This window comes from Anabrus simplex, chromosome 14 (assembly GCF_040414725.1).
Source record: "Anabrus simplex isolate iqAnaSimp1 chromosome 14, ASM4041472v1, whole genome shotgun sequence".
In the NCBI taxonomy this organism is placed as follows: Eukaryota; Metazoa; Arthropoda; class Insecta; order Orthoptera; family Tettigoniidae; genus Anabrus; species Anabrus simplex.
Window position 1 is genome coordinate 38,427,828 of NC_090278.1, and position 15,146 is coordinate 38,442,973.

General features: G+C 42.7%; 2 protein-coding genes across 2 annotated transcripts in view; both read left to right on the top strand.

Moving 5' to 3' along the window:
• LOC136885238 (adenylyl cyclase 78C) overlaps nt 1–15,146 on the top strand; it is a 1,041,122-nt gene that overhangs the window by 560,456 nt on the left and 465,520 nt on the right. The gene's annotated exons all lie outside the window — the stretch shown is intronic.
• Nucleotides 3,202–15,146, top strand: part of LOC136885239 (E3 ubiquitin-protein ligase siah-1) — a 33,874-nt gene continuing 21,929 nt past the window's right edge. The window contains exon 1 of the mRNA XM_067157711.2: nt 3,202–3,233. The gene's annotated coding sequence lies outside the window, so the exon portion shown is untranslated. The remainder of the gene's footprint in view (nt 3,234–15,146) is intronic.

Here is a 15,146-nt window from a genome sequence, read left to right on the forward strand (position 1 = left end):
GGCGACTTTGCTCCCTTTTCGTGCAACGGGTCACATTTACTTTGATATTATGGAGTCTTGGTTGTAGGCAGCTCCACATCGTTCATAAATAAACCAGCCCTCATGGATAATAAGATTTATTTACACCACACACAGTTTTAGTACACCTTTGCATGTGAGATAGGTTACACTGATTACACCAGCAAGACACAAACAGGCGTGATGCTCATGCTCACTCCACGCAGCCGAATGACGCTAGTTTAGCAAGCTATACCCTGATTAAATGTTGCATCGTGCACAAGGGTGCGTTCTGTATGTGGGGCGAGTTCATTCTTCCTGATGCCGCCACAATATCCTTCCACGTTCAGTCTGCGAGCATGTATGAATGAACGAAACACCTCGACAATCATCTATTTTTTAAGTAACTCTGTCGCCTCTTTTAATGCCACACGTCTTAAATAAAAAGAAAAATCTTCAACCAACCTACAAGTGGCCACGGCTGGTGCACTCTGCATTCCGACCAATTAACCGAGCAGAGGAGGGGTGGTAGCGGGGAGAGGCTGGTTCCCGGTGTCGGCTCTCCTGAGAATGGTTTTCCATTCTCCTGCAGTAAGGCGGATGCCGGGGCAGTTCCTAGTGTAGGCCAGGCCGTCAACGCTCTCACCTTCTCCATACATCCGCATACATACATACATACATACATACATACATACATACATACATACATACATACATCATTAATAGACCGTTATGCCTTTCAGCGTTCAGTCTGCAAGCCTCTGTGAATTTACTAAACGTCGCCACAATCATCTGTTTGTAACTTGTGCTGTGGCCTCATTTAGTTCTATACCTCTTATCTTTAAATCGTTAGAAACTGAGTCTAACCATCGTCGTCTTGGTCTCCCTCTACTTCTCTTAACTTCCATAAAAAGTTCATTATCTTTTTAGGTGACCTATCTTCCTCCATTCGCCTCACATGACCCCACCACCGAAGCCGGTTTATGCGTACAGCTTCACTCATCGAGTTCATCTCTAACTTAATATTTATCTCCTCATTCCGAGTACCCTCCTGGTATAGCTCCCACCTGTTTGTACCAGCAATCATTCTCGCTACTTCCATGTGTGTTACTTCTAACTTATGAATAAGATATCCTGAGTCCACCCAGCTTTCGCTCCCGTAAAGCAAAGTTGGTCTGAAAACAGACCGATGTAAAGATAGTTTCGTCTGGGAGTTGATTTCCTTCTTACAGAATACTGCTGATCGCAACTGCGAACTCACTGCATTAGCCTTACTGCACCTTAATTCAATCTCACTTACTATATTACCATCCTGGGAGAACACACATCCTAAATACTTGAAATTATCGACCTGTTCCAGGTTTGTATCACCAATCTGACATTCAATTCTGTTGAATTTCTTACCTACTGACATCAATTTAGTCTGCGAGAGGCTAATTTTCATACCATACTCATTGCACCTATTTTCAAGTTCCAAGATATTAGACAGCAGGCTTTCGGCACAATCTGCCGTTAAGACCAAGTCATCAGCATAGGCCAGACTGCTTACTACATTTCCACCTAACTGAATCCCTCCCTGCCACTTTATACCTTTCAGCAGATGATCCATGTAAACTACGAACAACAAGGGTGAAATATTACAACCTTGTCTAACCCCTGTAAGTACACTGAACCAAGAACTCACTCTACCATCAATCACCACCATCTACACTACATCTCACTACATCTCCATCACCACCATAAATCTCCTGACCTGAGAGGCGGCGTCACCGTCTAGGAGGCCCGTTGTCCCCTTCAGGGACCGAATAAAAACGTTTCAGTAGTAACATCGTCGCTTTTGTCTCCCTGCACATCTCTTACCCTTCATTAGTTTTCTCACATGATCCCATCACCGAAACCGGTTTATGCGTACAGCTTCATCCAACGAATTCATTCCTAACTTAGCCTTTATATCCTCATTCCGATTAGTCTGCTGCCATTCCTCCCATCTATTTGTACCTCTCATTAATCTCTCTACATTTATATCTGTTACATCTAACTAATGGTTATGAATAAGATACCCAGAGTCCATCCAACTTTCACTCTCAAACAACAAAGTTGTTATGCGTTAGGTTAGGTATGACATGTTCATTAAACTGTGATAAGTAGTCTTCCTGTGTGGTGTAGTGGTTAGTGTGGAGGCCGGGGTTCGATTCCCGTCTCTGCCACGAAATTTGTAAAGTGGTACGAGGACTAGAACGGGGTCCACTTAACGTCAGGTCAACTGAGTAGAGGTGGATTCGATTCGATTCAGCCGTCCTCAAAGTGGTTTTCCGTGGTTTCCTAACTTCTTCCCCAGGCAAATGCCAGGATGGTACCTAAATTAAGGCCACGGCCACTTCGTTCCCTCTTCCTTGTTTATTCCTTCCCCATCCCTCCACCAGGACCCTGTTCAGCGGAGCAGGTGAGGCCGCCTGGGCGAGGTATTGTTGTACCTCCGACCAAATGTCTTACGCTCCAAGACACTGCCCTTGAGGCAATAGAGGTTGGATCCCTCGCTGAGTCCGAAGGAAAAACTTACCCTGGATGGTAAACCGATTAAGAAAGAAAGAAAGAAAGGAAGAAAGAAGGATAGAAAGAAGACAACAAAATATGTCTCAAAACAGACTGGTGTACTTTCTCTTACAGAAAATAGCTAGGTAATTCTAGGACTAGTAGAGGATGGTTGCTCAGTTTTGTTGTCTCCTAAAATAATAAATCACATCACCATCTTCCTGACGAGGAATCAAACCGGGCATTCTTTTACCTCTTTAACAAAGCAGCAATAAATGATTAAAATGAAAGTATCGCTGAGTCTGGCGGCGTTATCTCCCGAAAACTGGAAGTTTTAAGTATTCTACAATGTTATTTTACTAATACACGATGTTTAAGATTTCAGTAAGCTATGTGTGCGTTCATTCTTGATTTATTACACTCGTAAGGCAAGTCTGCATGTCCTAACTTATCCACAGTTATCCTATGTGACGGAGAAAAGCTTAGACTAGCACGCGCTATGTCGCACTCCCATACTGTACCACGTGATGCCTGCATTTCTGATGTGCGTGGCTGGTTGGTTAGCTGGCAGGCAGACACACTCTTGCTGGCTTCTCTCGGCGACCTGGATCTTACACTTATCACTCCAAGTGAACAAGTGGTCACATAGTTCAGTGCACGCCCAGTCTTCCAGCATATACCGAGAGTAGTGTGTGTGTGTTCAGGTGAGTAAGTCATTGTAATAATATCAGTTATGTCCACTGTTAGTTGTTAATACAGACATGTGTTGAACGTGCCTTTGTGCTTGACCTCATCTCACAAACACATGGTAACAATAGTTTTTTAATTGCCTATCATCACCTTTATACACTCATTTGCACTATGTCCTCTGGTATGGGCTAGAATAAATTTGTTACTTTCATTGAGCCGTCTCAGTCTCTTCCTTGGCTTTGACAATATGAAAGTGACTGAGGTATGAGCGATTCTAGTAATACCGTTCTTTACGCAGTTAGTCCCCGTTATGAATTGTGTGAAAATATCGCTCATAGGGTCGGTTGCTGCATATATTTCAGTGGGCTTGGCAGACTGATATGTAATAGCAACTTCTGGCTCAGTGAGGAACGCAACGGGAAACTACCTCACTCCTCATTTCCCTAGTATGCCTCTTCAGTGACGCTTAGGCTATCTATGACAGCTGTTGGTGGAGCTGCAGAGGATCAAATCAGCCTTCGGGCTGAATACCCAACATACATTCATTTGTAATAAATTACGAAATCACGTGACGAATGTTTAATATAATTCGATCAGTCAGTCAATACTGATCTGTATTTAGGGCAGTCGCCCAGATGGCAGGTACCCTATATGTTGTTTTCGTAGCCTTTTCTTAAATGATTTCCTATAAAAGAATATTTGTCCTCTTGAATTCCAACTTTATTTTCATATTGTGATATTTCCTACTTTTAAAGACACCACTCGTCTTCTTTCTTCCAAGCCTTCCCAGGCCAAACTTTGCAACATTTTTGTACGATCGTACGATCTTCTCCAAAAATCTCCTCAATATTTCACCGCAGGTAAATACGTAGCACCTTCACATGCTTGGGGATAAAATACAGTTCTGTTTTCCCTTAACACATTCAAATGATTCTCAATAACGTGGAGTTAACACCACAGGTGTTTGTGTAGCACCTCCAAAATTTTCTCTGTTAAGTGCCGGCATATTACACCACTAACCTGGGCCCTGTGGCTCAGACGGTTAAGGTGCTGGCTTTCTGAGCCCAAGTTAGTAGATTTGATTCTGGCTCAGTCCGATGGTAGGTATTTGAAGGTGTTCAAATATGTCATCTCCGTGTCGGTAGATTTACTATCGTCATGCGGGACAAGATTCCGGCAACTTGGCATTTCAGAAAAACATGGAAAGAAGTACTTAGTGGGATGTAAAACCAATAAAATTATTGTTTCACCACATGTAATACATTGCACCTTCAAAGTGGTCGTAATAAAATGCAGACACAATTCAACTCAAGTAATGCGTAGCGCCTTCCATATGTTCTCGGCAGACACATTTAAGTTGCACCACAGGTGATGCGTAGGACTTAAAAATATCCTCTCAACACATCTCGTTCTGTTGCGCCACATGTAGCCTAATGCATAGCATCTTAAATATCTTCTCGATAGATACAGTTCTCTTTCCCCACAGCTAGTGCGTAATATCCGTGCAGATCCATGGCTAACTGGTTAGCATTTAGGCCTTTGGCCCAACGGGTCTCGGGTGCGATTTACGGCCGGGTCGGAAATTGAAACTTTCATTAGTTAATTCCTTTCACTCTGTGTGTGGCCGGGCGAATTGACCGTGCGGTTAGGGTCGCGCAGCTGTGAGCTTGCTTCCGGGAGATAGTGGGTTCGAACCTCATTGTCGGCAGCCCTGAAGATGGTTTTCCGTCGTTTCCCATTTTCACACCAGGCAAATGCTGGGGTTGTACCTTAATTAAGGCCACGGACGCTTCCTTCCCATTTCTAGGTCTTTCCTGTCCCATCGTCGCCATAAGACGTACCTAAGTCGGTGCGACGTAAAGCAAATTCTAAAACTCTTTGTGTGTGTGTGTGTCTGTCTGTCTGTCTCTCTGTATGTGTGTGTGTGTGTGTATGTGTGTCTGTCTGTCTCTCTCTCTCTTAGGTACGTCCCCATCCTCAGAGACGCGCTGGTCGCCTACGGGCGTAACCTCAAGAGATCTGCACCACACCTTCGCGGAAGCCATCCGCCATTTATTATTATTATTATTATTATTATTATTATTATTATTATTATTATTATTATTATTAAGTCCGAATCTTTGGCTGAATAGTCGGTGTTGAGGCCTTCTGTTCATAGGGTTCCGGATTCGATTCCCGGCCGAGAAGGGGATTTTAATCGCTTGTGATTCATTCTTCTGGCTCGAGGACTAGGTGTTTGTGTTTGACGCAACACTCTCCTTTTCTTGTTCAGACAACGCACTACACTACCAACCACCACAGAAACACGCAATAGTGATTTACATCCCTCCATATAGGGTTGGTGTCAGGAAGGGCATCCAGTCGTAAAACAGAGCCAAATAAATAAATAAATAAATAAATAAATAAATAAATAAATAAATAAATAAATAAATAAATAAATAAATAAATAAATAAATAAATAAATAAGTGTGTGTGTGTGTGAGAGAGAGAGAGAGAGAGAGACAGATAGATAGAGAGAGAGAGAGTGAGTGAGTTTTGCACCCGCGACTCCACAAGGCGTGGGAAAAGTGCTAGAAGGGGAAGGTTATTATTATTATTTCTTCGTTATGAGCAATTAAAGAAGCCATTCGAACTTTCTGCTTTTGTCTGACGACTTCGCCTTCTTCTTCTTCTTCTTCTTCTTATTCCTCTTCGTCTAAAATCTTTTCACGAATTCATTTTTTTTCCGTTCTTTTGCCCACTGTTTTCCAGTGGACGATTGTGTGATTTGCAACCAGAATCCCAAAGACTACGATTTTTTTTGTTATCGTCTGTAGCGTTTGTTTGTTGTAAATTCTGCTTAATTTCTTCTAACCAGTTGATATTGACCTTCTGTGAATTAATTATAGTTAATGGTTTTTTGAATAAATCTATTATTGTCCACTCTACAGATATGAACATAGAATTTCGAGTCTCCTACGTACGGCATCAGTAAACTTACCTGTTGCTGTGTACAAATCTGTAGTTTGTCTTTTAGTTATTTCTTTTACATCTCACCGACACAGATAGGTCTTATGGCGAAGATTGGATAGGAAAAGCGTAGGAATGGGAAGGAAGCGGCCGTGCCCGTAATTAAGGTACAGCCCCGGCATTTGCTTGGTGTGAAAATGGGAAACCACGGAAAACCATCTTCAGGGCTGCCGACAATGGGGTTCGAACCCACTATCTCCCGGATGCAAGCTCACAGCTGCGCGCTCTTAACCGCACAGCCAACTCGTCCGGTAGCTTGTCTTTTAATCCGTATATCATGTACATGTGTGGGACCATATATTTTTCTAAGACTGTTATTATTATTATTATTATTATTATTATTATTATTATTATTATTATTATTATTATTATTATGTTTCTTTCTTAATCCGTTCGGCGTCCAGGGTTGGTTTTTACCTCGGACTGAGCAAGGGATACCACCTCTACCGCCTGAAGGGCAATGTCCTAGAGCGTGAGATTTTAGGTCGGTGGGATACAACTGGGAAGGAGGAAAAGTACCTCGCACAGGCGGCCTCACCTGCTATGCTGAACAGGAGTCTTGTGAGGGGATGGGAAGATTGGAAGGGATAGACAAGGAAGACAGAAGGAAGCGGTTGTGGCCTTATATTAGGTACTATCCCGGTATTTGGTGGAGGAGAAGTGGGAAACCGCGGAAAACCACCTCGAGGATGCCGGAAATGGGAATCCAACCCCCTCTACTCAGTTGAAATCCCGAGGCTGAATGGACTCCGTTCCGGTCCTCGTATCACGTTTCAAATTCCGTGGCAGAGCCGGGAATCGAACCCGAGACCCCGGGGGTGGCAACTAATCGCACTAACCACTGCGCTACAGAGCCGGACATTATTATTATTATTATTATTATTATTATTATTATTATTATTATTATTATTATTATTATTCAAGACAAAACGACATTTCTATTAGTATGTTGTTCAGTTTTTGCAAACTACTGTAATTTTTAAAAATTGGCATCAAACATTTAAAATCAAAGTCGTAATGTTTTGACAAAGCCGTAAATGTTTAGGAGGCCATGAAAAATTAACGCCATGGATTTTTTACGACAAACAAAGCCACATCAAGAAGATTGTAAATAGTTTACTGCACAGCTTATTACCATGGCAACGGCTTAGAATAATACAGAGGACTTTGGAATTACAACGTACACCAAAGTTACGTCATATTATTATGTATTCAGATTATTTTCGCTTGTTCATTATTTCATTTTTCACTCAAGTGTTCCTTGTCGTGTTTTATTTTATCTAGTAGTTTGCTAGAAATACAAGAAACTCCGTTGTTCAAGGAAACGTTGACACATCTTCCCGTAGTGTGGGGATAGGGTCGTTAAATACAAGACTTCCCATCCCTTCCCTGTGTGCGTGGTGGTGGTGATTCTTGTTTTAAGAGGAAGTGCAACTGGGCAGCCATCCTCTGTTAACACTAATCAGGAGAAACGGAGGAGATCCCACACTTCGAATAATGAAGGTATCGGATAAAGAAAGACAAGGGCCACGAAAGGCGTGAAAATGAAAACTCCCTAGGCCTCGAATGGTCCAATACCGGCAGGGTTGGAAAAAAACATAAGGGAGGTCGGATAGGACAGATGAAAGTGAGGAACCTTATACACGTAAGTGGAAGCAATGCCAAAATTCAGCTATGGGCCCCGTGGTCACCAACCGACCCTCCCAAGTTAGGGGCCCCTTGGGCTTCTTCTAGTCGCCTCACCGAGCAAGTTGTCCGTGTATTAAGTTGAGGCGCAGCTGTGAGCTTGCATTCGGTATATAGTGGGTTCGAACCCCACAGTCGGCAACGCTGAAGATGGTTTTCGATGATTTTCCATGGTTTTCCATTTTATTACACGGCAAATGCTTCGGCTGTACGTTAATTAAGGGCACGGCTGCTTCCTTCCCAAACAACTTCAGTGAGCAAAGACATCACACACAACAGTGTTAGACAAACAAAACACTTACGGAAGCGCTGCGACGTAGCAGAAAAAGTAGTTGTAAGGCAGTAAAGTACGTATTCTAATAAATAAAATATTTCGTATTATTTCTTAATATACCTCAGACTTTAGACTTTATTTTAGTAATTGTTATCATCTTCCATTTGGGACAAATAATACCGTGACATTTCATGGAACACATTCGTTCACATAACCCAGGATCAGATAATGCGTCATCTACTCTAATTATTGAGTTCTATTATCTAGAAATATAGCCACCCATTGCATCAGGCATTGCCTAATAGGCAATGGAATTTTAGAGGACGTAAATGACTAGTAGAATAACTAATAAAGGCAGAAATAAGGAGCACATAAAATGCAGACTATCACAAGCAAGGAAAGCCTTTTTTTAAGAAAAACCTTTGCTCACTTCGAACATTGATATAGGATTAGAAGGATGTTTTTGAAGACTTTCATCTGAAACTTGGCATTGTGTGGAAGTGAAAAATATGGACAATAACTAAGTTATATTTATTTTTATCGCTGAAAAAGAGAGAGAGTAGTATGTTTTGAAATGTGGTGTTACAGAAGAATGCTGAAGGTGCGACCAGGTAGGTCGAAACACGATTGAAGAGACACCGAATCGAATTAAGAGAGAGAAAATCCACAAGGGACAGCTGCTCTAGAACAAGGGGTACCGTACGGAAACTGCATGAAATAGATAGTCATTTTCACACTAGGATAAAATGAGCTTACATATTTGTTGTACAGCTATCCCCGATCAGTGAAACTTTATTTTTCTTTACATATACTATATAAATGATGATTTGCCATTGACAGTGAATGACGTAAAACATATAAACAAAGGAGAATGATTTAGCGAATTTTGACAAGAAGAAGTGATAGAATAATAGCAACACTTCTTAAGATACCCGGGACGTGTTCAGTTAGTTTTTGAGACAAGTGTAGGCGGTAAGAACGGTAGCGGTAAACCAACGTATGAATATGACAAGCAGATTAGAGGATGTCGAATGTAGTTGCGTAGAAATAAAAAGATTGATGATGATAATGATGCTTGTTGTTTAAAGGGGCCTAACATCTAGGTCATCGGCCCCTAATGGTACGAAATGAGACGAAATGAAATGACAAATTAAAAGCCCAAAAACATCCACTGACCACAATTCAAAACGTGAGGACGAACAATGAATGGATGGATGGATATGAATTTAAAACGATCAGTGGATCTGACCCATAGTGCCTCATATGCACAGAAATTGGCGTAGAACAATCGTATTACTGACCAAGGGACTGCTTCTATAGCACAATACTGAATCGATAATACTTGTAGTCGAAAGGGGTCCAAAATCCAAGTCAGCGGCCCCTCACAAGGGAACTTGTTATGTTGCGGTATTAATCAAAAGTAGCGTAGACTCGCGGCATTCCACACATGATGGTACTACTCACAGGTAATGAAATTCGCACATGTTTTACAGACCTACGCTGTTCCGCACATTGCGCCGCTATTTACAGGCAACGAGAATCTATGGTGTTCATCACATAAGGGTACTAACCACAGGGACTCGTACTATACCGTGGTGTTCCTCATATAGTGGGTACTAATCGTAGGCAAGCCAGGACCATGGGTTCCCTCATACAGTGCTAGTAATCACAGATACTGTAAAAGCCGTCGAGCCCTCGTTTGCTACTAATTACAAACCCATTTGGTACCCAACATAGTAGTACTACGCGCAAGTAAAAGCGACCCATGGTGTTCCCCGCGTGGTGTACTAATCACAAGTAGTTTCATGGTTCTAATTTGATCATCCCTTGGTCGCCCCTTTTAGTCGCCTCTTACGACAGACAGAGGATACCGTGGGTGAATTCATCGTCTGCGTCCCCCACCCACAGGGGGATTGTGTGTTTGGTCCGCGAGAGGTATTTTATTTCCCTCAAGTCCGCTGGCAAGCCGGTTAGGAACCCCTATCCGCCACGTGGGACGCGCCACGTGGGAGTATCACCTCTCCCCCCTGCTACGCGTGGAATAAAAATAGATTAGCTGCAGGATAAGGTGGCATGGAGAGCTTCATCAAACCATTCTATGGACTGATGACTCAGACAAGTGCACAATGCTCAGTTGGCCAAGATGCTGATGGCCCCTTAAATACTAGAACACGTAACCCTTATTCAGTATGGCTGTTAAACACAAGTAGTTCGCACAAATGATAACAAATTTGCCAACCATTCATCTTGCGTAGTCGATGTTACTACATCGACTGCTTAGAGTGAGGCTTTATGCCCTCGGCTCTCAACTCAGCGTCTGTCCTTTGTGTGTATCTTTCGATCTGAATACATTTACATCATAAAGAAGTACATGCTTTGAATGAACGCTATTAATTAATAGATCTGTGTCAGCTGGCCGATGGCTTAGTGAAAGGATCTTACGTAAGATCGGAGAACACACGAGGGATTTGTACTCAGTCGATACGCCCGTACAATGTTCGCAGTAGAGATACGATGACCATACTGTATTTCCTGAGTCCGATTTCGGAACAGATGAATATGCTGGATGTTTCTTTTTTCAGGTTCCAGATTTAGGTGACATGCCATCGTTTAACTGGTGCATCATACACATTAGTAATTTAGGCATTTATATAAATTCTTCTCATTGGCTCGTAATTGCAGAAATGCGTAATTATTTTTTGTCATAGGAAAGGGCTAAGAGTGAGAAGGAAGTGGCCGTGGCCTTAATTAAGGTACAGCCGCAGCATTTGCCTGGGAAACCACGGAAAACCATCTTCAGTGCTGCCGTCAGTGGAGTTCAAACCCACCATCTCCCGAATGCAAGCTCGCAGCTGTGCACCCCTAAACGAATGGTTAACTCGCTTGGTAATATTATTAATTAATTAATTTTATTTATTTATTTATTTATTTATTTATTTATTTATTTATTTATTTATTTATTTATTTATTTATTTATTTATTCGCTAATCGGCCAACTAATAACCACGATAAGTTTCATTACACATTCTGGCGTTTACTCAGTTTTCCATTGATCCGAGCACGACGTTCAACCGACCACTTTGCACCAGTTGTCCATTTAACAACTCGGAAAGTTCCAAAAGTCACGATGCTGCTTCTGGAAAGGTCTCGTTTATGCGCTCATCTGACCTATTTCCTCGAAATATTTCTTCTTCTTCTTCTTCTTCTTCTTCTTCTTCTCTTTCTTCTTCTTCTTCCTCTCGTATTTAACGAAGGTTGAAGACACTGAAATTATAAACCTAAAAGTGACTGCCGATCTTTGAACGAAGCTACGGACGGCGACTGATAACGACCAGTACGTTCTACAAATTTATGCTTTTTTCTATGAATCCTAGAAAAAAATGGCGTATGGCTTTTAGTGCCGGGAGTGCCCGAGGACAAGTTCGGCTCGCCAGATGCAGGTCTTTTGATTTGACACCCGTAGGCGACCTGCGCGTCGTGATGAGAATGAAATGATGATGAAGACGACACATACATCCAGCCCCACTGCCAGCGGAATTAACCAATTATGGTTAAAATTCCCGACCCTGCCGGGAATCGAACCCGGGGGCTCCTGTGGCCAAAGGCCAGCACGCTAACCATTTAGCCATGGAGCCGGACATGAATCCTAGAGAAAATGGGTTAATGAGTTACCTAGCTTATTACGCAGTAAATGACGCACGCACTTCAATAGCTTTCTAATACACATTCCTCTTCATACTTCAGTAGAATGAATGTAATAATACGAACGGCTGGTAGAAAGAACAATAATTGAAATGAAATGACGTATCGCTTTTAGTGCCGGGAGTGTGCGAGGACAAGTTGGGCTCGCCAGGTGCAGGTCTTTTGATTTGACGCCCATTTCATGAGGATGAAATGATGATGAAGACGACACATACACCCAGCCCCCGTGCCAGCGAGATTAACCAATGATGGTTAAAATTCCCGATCCTGACGGGAATCGAACCCGGGATCCCTGTGACCAAAGGCCAGCACGGTAACCAATTAGCCATGCAGCCGGACAACAGTTAATTAAACACACTCTGCACTGCTCTCTTTTACTATTAGGTTTCCAAAAAACGTCACAGAGCACAGAGAATGACTAAACAAGGAAACGTAAACATTACTTTACAGAGGACGTGTCAAGCTTCATAATATCGGGTGGTTGTAATTAAACTGACGGTGTTCGAAGTGGTACAGCACGGGTTGCAATGATTGTACCTAGGAATCTGAAAGGACGTACGTACGCTAATCAAGCAGTGCGCTCCCGAATGATGCAAAACAAATGATTAGTTCCGATTCCCTCCGCCAGGCGAAAATATGGCGCTGCAAGCACTCAGCACCTGCGAGCGATTTCAAATACGAGGCAAGTCCAGAAAGTAAGTTCCGTTTCAATTTATCTCCGCTGCAGCGCTGCGATCGCAGTTCCGCACATGCACGGTAGACGCTCTGTATCAAGGAGAAGAAGCGTGTGTCATTTTGAGATCGCTGTCAGCCACGTACGCTTTGTTGTGCTTGTTTACAATGTCGGTGTGGATTGAAAATCCCGCCGCTTGTGAAATCAGATCTGTTATTCGTTTTCTGAATGCTAGGAAAGTGAAACCAATTGAAATTTATCGGCACATTTGCGAAGTTTACGGACAAAATGCGATGAGTGAATCAATGGTGAGAAGGTGGGTCCGACAGTTCAATGAAGGACGTAGTGACGTGCACGATGAAGAAAGAAGTGGGCGTCCATCTTTGGTTACAGAAGAACTGGTTCACGCGATTGATGACAAGATCCGGGAAAACCGCAAGTTTACAATTAGTGCTCTCGCTATGGAATTCCTCCAAATCTCACGATCACTAATTCATGAAATTGTTACCAAAAAACTGAAATTTCGTAAACTTTGCTCACGTTGGGTACCAAAGATTCTTACTGAGCAACACAAAACAAAACGGATGGGTAGTGCACTTCAGTTTCTGACCCGTTATAATGAAGGCGGCGAAGAATTTCTGACACAGATAGTCACAGGAGATGAAACTTGGGTTTCTTACGACACCCCTCAAAGTAAGCGGCAATCAATGGAATGGAGGCACACTTCATCCCCAGCAACGGTTAAGCCGAAACAAATCTTGACACCTCGAAAAATGATGTGCACAGTGTTCTGGGACTGCAAAGGCATCTTACTCATTGATTACTTACCGCGTGGTCAAACAATGAAAGCAGATGTTTATTGCGAGACACTTAGGAAATTGCGCTGCGCAATACAGAATAAGCGCCGAGGATTGCTGTCAAAAGGTGTTGTTTTCCTTCACGACAACGCACGACCACACACTGCAAATGTGACGAAAAACCTCCTACAGGGATTTGACTGGGACGTGTTTGACCATCCTCCGTACAGCCCTGACCTCGCTCCTAGCGACTTTCATCTGTTCTTACATCCTTGGCGGTCAACACTTCAACAGTGACGAAGAGCTGAAAGAAAATGTTTCCAACTGCTTGAAGACACAGACTTGTGCCCCGCTATGACAAATGCCTGCAAAATTTCGACAGTTATGTGGAAAAGTAGTTTAAGAGTTGTAGAATTTTGTGCAATAAATAATTTTTCTGTATCTGTACACAATTTAGTTTTATTACCAAACGGAACTTACTTTCTGGACGTACTTCGTAAATTGGAAATTTATCGAACATTTTCCTTGATAAATTATTCCAATCCCTAATTCCTCTTCTTAAAAATTAATATAGAGGCGATCAAAAGTTTCCATTCGACGGCCGTACAGTTCTGAATCGGGATAACAAACAGGCAATATCGCCGTGAGCACTGAGACACACACCCCACCATGCACCAGGTTGAAGATCCCCGTGTCCTGCTGCGTGAAGAAGTCTCTTCCGACAGGAGGCTTCGACCCTGCAAGGCTTTTTTTGAGGGGACCGAATGGTTATGCGCCGGTCCGTTCTAATCGCTCCATTAACCGCCCACTTCTTGTCGAGACTGGCCTCCCAGATCGATCGACGTCTTGTGTCAAAACGCGACCCGCACGGAATTCGGGGCACTATTCCACAACGGCGGTTTTCTGGAGACATGCTGCTTCACACACAGTCTTCATTCTTCAATGCATGTCCACCGGTGTTTGGCCCTCAGCACCCAAGAACAGTATATCAGCTCGTTGGTCCTGTTTGGACGCATTTGGTAATAACGTCACCATAGTTCACGTGGTCGCATTTAACGCACGCACCTCGCCACGACACGACTGCCACACTAATCCCTTTGCCTACATGTCCGTGCTTATAAACCCGCATCCGAGTCGCGCTGCGTTCCATGTCCGTTGCAGCAACGCCCTCAAACGGAAACTTTTTGATCGCGCCTTGTATTTACGACAATTTGTCCTCTTCACTTGCAACTTCATATTAAGACTTTTCCAGCGTTTGATAACTCCACCCAAGCTTATTCGTCTATTAATATCATTTCACGCCATCTCTCCATTGGCAGCTCGGAATATACCGCGTACTGGAGCAGCTCGTTTCCTTACCCCCAAGTCTTCCCAGGCCAACATTTTCGTAAAACAACTCTTTTGTCGGAAATTACTCGGAACAGATCGTGCTGCATTCCTTTAGATCTTTTTTTTTTCAGGTCTTGAATCAAATAATCTTGGTGTGGGGTCCCATACACTGAAACCATACTCTAATTGGGGCCTGTATTTTGTATCCATTGTACAACTTCGAAATACCCTCATAAATATCCCCTTCCTTACCAGAGAGTGATCATGCGAAGAAAAATGTCATTATGAAGTCATCCAATTCTATAGTTGTCAGGTTCAAAATGGATAAGTTGGTCATCCTGCATATATTGATAACAACAGCGAAATGCAATATTGGATTCTGAAACCACAACATTCAAATGTTTTTAATAACTTGTTCTCTTTGCTACATAAGGCTTAATTACATTCAGGATAGGGA